Source organism: Dendronephthya gigantea, unplaced genomic scaffold (assembly GCF_004324835.1).
Source record: "Dendronephthya gigantea isolate DGI-Jeju-01 unplaced genomic scaffold, DenGig_1.0 000060F, whole genome shotgun sequence".
In the NCBI taxonomy this organism is placed as follows: Eukaryota; Metazoa; Cnidaria; class Anthozoa; order Malacalcyonacea; family Nephtheidae; genus Dendronephthya; species Dendronephthya gigantea.
The window spans coordinates 725714-734037 of NW_021163070.1; the positions used below are offsets into that span (position 1 = coordinate 725714).

General features: G+C 39.1%; 1 pseudogene; it reads right to left on the reverse strand.

Annotated features, from left to right (window-relative positions):
* Positions 1-20: 20 nt before the first annotated feature.
* On the reverse strand, positions 21-3610 carry LOC114530152 (annotated as a pseudogene).
* Positions 3611-8324: the final 4714 nt, after the last annotated feature.

Here is an 8324-nt window from a genome sequence, read left to right on the forward strand (position 1 = left end):
TAAGTAGCGCTGTCTCCATGCTATGGTACCAACGATAGGCAGATTGCAGTACAGGATAAAGATCTGACCTGACCAAATGATCATAAGTTTGATTGAATACAGAGTGCTTAACAATTTTAGAAATATAAGCCAAATTACTCACTGGACGCAAATTCGTAAATAGCGAATCAAGACCAAATTTCTTTAACAACGGCATGACCATGGCCTCTTTCCAGTCCTTAGGAAAAACTCCTGATTCCAAAGAGGTGTTGATTATTTTGGTAATCACTGGTATAAGAGGCTCAATGCATGATTTTAGTAGGGGCATAGGGACGGGATCAAGACAACAGGATGTAGTTTTAGAGTTCGCAATGAACATGCGCACATCGTCCTCGGTTAGCGACACAAACTGTTCAAACACTGGTGGAGCCCATGAATCATCACTGTAATCTGGGACATCTTTCATAGTCGTGGAAACTAGGTCAAGCTCATCTCGAAGGTGAGGGACTTTTTGCACAAAGTACATCCCTAATTCGTTTACAAGTTCATTCTTATCCTGGTAGTTCGAGAAGCATAACGTTTTCTTCTCAACTAAGAGACTTTTAACAGCTCGAAATAACTTGCCTCGATTGTCCGCATTTTGATCGATAAATTCAGTGAGAAAAAACGATTTGGCCTCTTTTAGCAAATGAGTTACATGATTCTTTTTCCTCTTGAACAACTCAAAATCAGCAGCAGTCCTTGTAGACCTCCACTTCCTTTCATAACGCCAACATTCTCTCTTGGCCTCACGGATCTCCTCCAAATACCAAGGCACTTGCGGTCTAACTGTAACAGTCTTGGTCTTTAAAGGAGCATTGTGATCTAGCAAATCAGCTAATGTGGTATTATAACATGCTACTAGCTTGTCAGGATCCAATGGAGGGTCCTTACACAGTCTAGAACCAGACAGGTCCGCGATGAATGTGGTTGTATCAATAGCTTTTATTTTCCTGAAATATCCCTTCTGCTTTGACAATTGAGGTTTAGAAATGTTTATAGAAAATAGTACAGAACAGTGATCAGAAAAGTAGATATCCGGTTGGATTTCCTTTATGATATTAGAGTCCAATGTTCGGGTTATTAATAGATCCAGAGTGTTACCAGAAATATGCATGGGAAAATCAACGTGTTGCTGCAAGCCTACTGACGAAAGAAGGTTGAGGAAGCGAGAACTATCGTTATCCAGTTGCATGTTGACATGGATATTAAAATCACCAGTTATTAGAAGCGATTCAGTCATCATGACAACAGTTTCCAGAAACTCAGTAAATTCAGTGATAAACAAATTCATAGTAACTGGATGAGTAGACGAGTAAGGGGGCCTGTAGATCACGACAAGGCGTAGACGAAATGAGCCAGAGACAATGGTCCACTCTGATTACTGAAAAGAGTCAAGAATTCCCACTCTAGCTTGCTTAATTACAAGCGAGTCTCACACTAAAATGCCAGTGCCCCAGCCGGAGGATGGTCATGAAGGCGATATCCGGTCGGTGTAGCGGCAATTTTAGCAGCACCATCATCGGATTTCAGCCTATAGTGTTGTTATAGACAATGGCCGGTTCAGTCAATGGAATTGGCACCAAATTTGAATAATGGCGATTCCGATTTCGTGGCTTAGTTTCTGTTCTATTTGTCATTACAGTTTCAATCGTATTCCAAGATTGCGGGCCAGGATTAGTAGATACGTCCAGATAGATAGTAATATCGATAGGAGGATCATGTCCAGCTACCAGTAAGGCAGTTTGGCCATGCTTCGCCCATTTTGAAAGGGCTCATACAAGACCTCCGAAAACCATGCTTCACCAGAGACTTTTCCAAGTCGGCCAAATTGAATAATCACTCTTTGCCAACATACGTCGCTGAACAGTGATAAAGAGATCTGATTTTCCCGTAGTGTTTGCACGGTAACCTTAGGAAACTCTTCATGTCAGTCAATAAACATAAAACAGTAATTTAACACGATAAATATCGAAAAAATCAGAGACCTCATTGTCATGGCCGCCATTAGGCCTGAGGTCAAACGGAAATCTGTCGGAAATTCATGGAAATTCATGTACATGACTGGATTTGATTGGGGACTGTAGCAGTATGCACGCTAAGTGTAGTATACTGTTTGCCATAATCATCGAAAGGGAATCACAGACTTTGAAAGTCTTTGGTCTAAGGTATTGGGGTACATGAAGGATTGCCATATTTTTCTATTATACAGGGAGTATAAAAAAAAAGTAGACAATTTTGAAATGTTAAGAAAACTATAAATTTATCAAAATATCTCATAGATTTATGCTATAGTATGGGTACTTTACCATCTTCAGGTCATTCTAACACTAAAAACAAACAGAAAAATTAACCTCGAAAAATGGAAAAGCGGTTTGTGGAAGCATAATTTTGAATGGTCGGCGTTAGATCATATCGAACTAACGTACATGACGTCATAAATTTTGCAATAACGGAATTATAATAACAGAAGTCTTACATGAAGTCTTTCTAGAGCTGGTTCATAAAAATGATAAAATAAAAATGGCGATGAATGATGATACATTTATACATTTATAAATGTCGGTTACCCTCATACCCAGTATAGGAGTGATCGTATACTTATGTAATAGTATTTCTGGCTTTACCTTAATTACGGTTAGGGTTAGGGTTATTGAAAATTTTATGACGTCATGTACGTTAGTTCAATATGATCTAACGCCGACCATTTTGAATGGCTTGTGCAAACATGAATGAGAAGTTTAAAATCCAATTTGCATTCAAGGGCTAAACGTTTGGGTAATTGTTTACAAAGAATCGAAATTTCAGAAATTTTGATGAAAATTAAGTCAGCCGCGCAACTGCGTAAACATGGGCTTTTTTCCGTTTAACTCGCAGCTTGAGTAACTTTTTTCATGCACGAATGATTACATGCATGACTGATTGCTCGGGTGATTAAGCTAACAATGGTGTTGAAAAAATTAATTGTATTTAGAACTTCGCATCAATAATAATCATTTGTTACACCAAAACATTAAAGCATACAAAAGCAGAATTTACAAAAGTTATCTTCAGTCCTCAACATGTCCGCTGTTCCTTTCCACGCAAATTCTTGCCCTCCTTATCATGCTAAAAACGGCACGACGAACCATTTGCCTGTTCTGTTTCAGAATATCCATCTCGTGTTGAATTCTTGCCTCAATCTCGTCCAGGTTTTCCGGTGGAGTGGCATGAACCTTAGACTTTAGGCAACCCCATAGGAAAAAATCCAGTGGAGTCAAATCTGGAGATCTCAATGGCCATTCTACGGGACGATTTAAAGCAGTAATTCGGTATTATATCCACCAAAGCCGCTGAAAACGGCCATTTTCGTTGGGAGCGAAACAACGTATTTCCCTCAACTCAGGAACCACTTGCTCATTTATCATTTGTAGGTAGTCGTCGCCGTCTATGTTGTGTCGAAAGAAGAAAGGACCAATGATAGTTCCATTGCCAATCAACCCCACCCATACAGTTACCTTGTGACGGTCATCATTTCGCTGATACTCAAAGTGTATGGGTTGTTGACCACGGGGGCAGTACTCTCTGATGTTATGGGTGTTGACAGAGGCATTAAGGGAAAATCCTGCTTCGTCTCCAATAAGTACATTTTCAAGAAATCGCGCTGGTCGGTTCAGTGGCCTTACCATTTTTTAAATGTTTGATAAAGAAAAACAAGCTAGCAAATGAATTTGAATCACAATTCCAAAACAGGACATCCCTCTTGCATTCCCTCAGGTGTAATTAACATAGCCTTTTATTAAACAAAAGAATGAAAAAAGAGTATTCACTCTTAGTTTAATCACCCGAGCAATCACTCATGCATGAAATCATTCGTGCATCAAAAAAGTTACTGAAGCTGCAAGTTAAACAGAAAAAAGCCCGTTTACGCAGTTGCGCGGCTGACTGAATTTTCATCAAAATTTCTGAAATTTCGATTTTTTGTAAACAATTACCCAAACGTTCAGCCCTTGAATTCAAATTGGATTTTAAACCTCTCATACATGTTTGCACAAGCCATTCAAAATGATGCTTCCACAAACCGCTCTTCCATTTTTCGAGGTTATTTTTTCTGTTTGTTTTTAGCATTAGAATGACCTCCATTTCTTTCTAAGCAAACTGTGTGGCTCGTCTGAGCATGGTAAACACTGAACGGAAAACCATTTGTCCTGCCTCAAATTCTCCATTTCGTTCGAAATTCTTGCAAATCGCCTACGCTACCACCGGCAAATCTAGGGGAATGAAGAGACAAATGGTTCGCTGTTCAGTGTTTACTATGCTCAAATGAGCTGCAGTTTGCTTAGAATGAAATGGTGGATATGCTGAGGATTAACATCATGAATAAATCGCTTTGTTTTTGTGTTCAGTTTCTCGCTTTAATTTATTCATTTGCCCAGCCTTGCATGAGATCGGTCACACTAAAATCAAAGATGCATTTAATCCACTGCGCGCGCACTGAAATATTTGTCACCTTTAGGGGTCGCACGTTGCTTCCAGTATGCATTATTTTTCCTGAAGCTTTCCTACTTTTAGACAGCTAAATAATATCTCGATTTCAGCTTCACATTTTTGCACGCAGGCCCTCTCAATATCAATGGAAAGGAACCACCCCCCCTCCCCCGGTAACATAATTTTGTTAATGAAAAACCAAACTTGGCCTAGGTGTACCAGATAAGTCTTAATTATCTCTAGGAACACAAAAATTTGCCAAACTCTGCAAAATATCCTGAAAAACGAAAATTTTTGGGAAATTTGGGAAATTTTTTTTGATACACCCTTTATGAACAAGGGGGAATTTCGTCCTCAACCAATCAGCATCTTTGTTTACATTTTGACTCTAAACCAATCAGAATGTGTATAACGCGAATGCTTGTAAACATGCAAGGTGGTCACTCTCGAGCTTCGTTGCCATCGGATGTTTAATATTTTTTCATGAAATCAAGAAATGTTGATTAGAAAGGAATTATCCTGAACTTCACCGCGGCGATTTTTGACTTCTTTGCCCTTGTTATAAGCCTAACTAATACTCCTTCGAATAGGCTGAATAGACAAACCTAAATGAATTGGTCTAATTATAGCTGGTTTTAAAAATAGCTCAAATTGGCATATTTAAAAATTAACTTACTGTATTGATTTACTTCCTGTCCACAATTAGCGGAATAATTTCCGGCGCTGCTATCACTTCATATACTTGGCGTGTTAGCATAAAACCTTAAAGTCAAGATGGCGAACCCTCAAATCTGCGCCAGGCAGAAACTTTTAAAATCAAATCAAGAACAGTTTGCGTGTTTGTGGTTGCATCTTGGATTTTGCTTTCAACATCGTCGTCATCGCTGTTCTCAGTCTCATTGCTCGAGTCGTCTACGTCGAAATCTTGCTCGTCAGATTCAGGATTGAAATCATGGACTGCTTTGTTTGCTGTCCTCCGAGTGATGCGGCCCTCAACTTGACGAATTCTTTGCAGATCTCGCACACGCTTATATCCGGAAGATTGCACTCGATGTGAAACGAATGCCCACAGCCATAGAAAATGCGCCATAATGTGCTTTGACGAGTGCACTGAATGCTATCACACAATCTGGATTTAAGAGAAGGTAAAAAGTTTCTAATTCTACTTTATATTGTTAAGGCAAAGAATTAAAGAAATTAAAAATTTGGTCATTGAACTTAATAATTCCATTGTCATTACTGTGGTCTAGCGTAATATTCTTTTGCTATGTCAGTTACTGAAGGCTAACTTACTTGTCTGGGTTAGGTGACCTTTCTACTGAGGAAAACCCAAGTGGGACCACTCTGTTGGTGACAATTTGATTGCCAAATAAACTTGGTAAAACCCACTTAGTTAGATACTTTCTTTTCCTGCGTTGCCGTGGTAGTTGTGTTGCTTGACCAGGGTGGGAATGGATTGTTTCAAACTTGTTGACCAGGAATTCTGCAGCTTTGGTTTTCAGGTTGTCAATCCGCTTTCTGCTGTAGTTAAATTTCCTGAGAGGGACAAATGCTGACTGAAATTCTTGCATTTCTTGCTTGCAGGCATCAATCTCTTTGGCCTTCTCTTGAATTCTTTCAGCAGTGTCTGCTTCGTTTGTCCTTGCTCGAAGCAACGAATGAAAATTCTCCACAGGGTACTCATCAAGAGCTACCAGGAATTGCTGAATGACTTTGTGCATTGGGTGAGTGGTTTCATTCCAATATTGGAAGGTAGAGAGAACAATAAGTAGTTCCTTGTTATAGTGTCTTCAGTGAAATACTGTCATCATAATCCAACAGCGAAGCAGTGATTTGCAATTGAGTTCGTAGTTGCTGCACTTGAAGACTACTGAGTAAATGCTGAGGACAAGTGGGATGTAGTTATCAATAGGATTGAGTAAGGTGAGGAATTCAATATCCTTGCAATTTGGGAAGACTGACATTATTGTATCTCAAATAAGTGTCCAACCCCCATACATGACTTCAAGGAGTAGTGATAATCGCCATGGCTTTGGTTTTTTGCCAGCTTTGCCTTTGCACCAAATAAGAAGGAATGAAGATCTGCAAATATTTTGTGGAAGTTGAGCAAAACACACCCTCAGAAGTTTAGGGAAATGTGGAGTGGACCAATTAGTGGGTGGGATCACATTCTTGCAGATAGTGGGTAGGGAAGCTGAAGCAGTATTATACACAAGTTGCCACATAAAGAATTGCATGGGCCAATCAGCAGGAAACGGAGCTATAAAATGCTCGAGGTAATCTTCCAAACTGTTAGACAGTATGTGTTTAAATGCAGTCAGTACATCATTGTGGGACTTTAAGGGCAATTTGAGGCTGTCTACTAGCTTAGTATTATCCATACGTTGCATTTCTCTAATTTCTGTCTGTTGGTAATCGTGAATTGCCACTCTTTGTTTTTCTGCTTCAGGATCAAAGTACTTTGCTACTGCCCAGTCTGGCATGGTACTTGCATAGGTTTGGGAACAAATGCTCATATTCTCATCTAGGAACTTTTTCAGTAAACTTTCCTCTACTGGATTGGCAGGTAGTAAGGGTTGCAGGGAATTGCTATGGACAGCCTTGATGTTGGGGAAAACTTTTACCAATAGAGTGGAGGTGTGCACTGCTTGGGTTTGAGTCTTGGCTTCAGGTCGGTGTTTAGTGTGAATGTTATGATAATCATCAATGCAAAATATTATAAATTGTTCATTTTCAATTGCAGTTTGAAAGAATAATTTTACTCTATCAAGGTGGGAAGCTGAAGAGGTAAGCATGGAGGCTTTTATAGTACGGGGGTGTGCAACAATACCCAGGTTTTTGAGAGATTCTAAACCTTGTTGGCTTATTCCAAATTGCTGGAGGGTTCTTGCTAGAGATACTTGGAACCAGTTAACCTGCTGTGACTTTGAGTACATCATGATATACAGTACAACCATGAGTCTTAGTTCTGTCAGCTTTTGCCGTTCGTCTGACATCCGAGTTGAACTCATAGGACTATACACGTTTGAGAAACTTTTTGCAGCTCCAACTTGTGTACAAATATCTTCAAAGCTATCAGGATCCATTACTGTAGGCTGTGGGTCATACGCAAGAAAAAATGTTTTAAACTTTTCCAGGTCACCTTCGATATCAACAACTGAGGATTTACAAAGAAGCTCCTCATATTCTCCTTTGGAAATGAAAATACCTTCAAATGTCTGGCATTCAACACTTGCTGTCGTCAGTTTAAAATCAGCTTTAGAGTCTTGACTTGGGGAAAGCAACGAAACAGTTGACCCGGTGCCTTGACTACTATAAAACTGAATAATGGCAGGACTTGCAGCTTGGTTTTCTTGGTTGTTGGTTAACTGGGTGTTGAGGATACTTGTGGATGGCATCTCATCATTTTCTCTATTGTTGGATTCAGTTGGCAGATAAGTAGACAGACCGTCAAGCTATCATTAGAGAATGTAAACTTTAATATTACAATCTTAACCCCAAATTACAATATAAAAATATAGGTAGAGAAAAACAGGTAGCTATTAAAAAATACTGTGCAAAATAATTTCGATAAAAATCTTAATTGCCAAAATGTTCCATCTTTGCAAAGAAGTGACAGTTTGTGCTATCTGGAGTTATATGCAATGCAGTTACAGAGCAATAAATGCAATGCAGTTACAATTCTGTTTTTTATTATTACCTTCCTTGTAATATCGTCAGTAGTGAGTTTTTTTGGCAAATAGCGAGTAAAGTTCCTCTTTTTGAGACACACGCGAATGCAGTTCTTGCAAAGATGACTGATTTCTTTTGTCATTTTAATTTGTTTTTCACGAACCAAA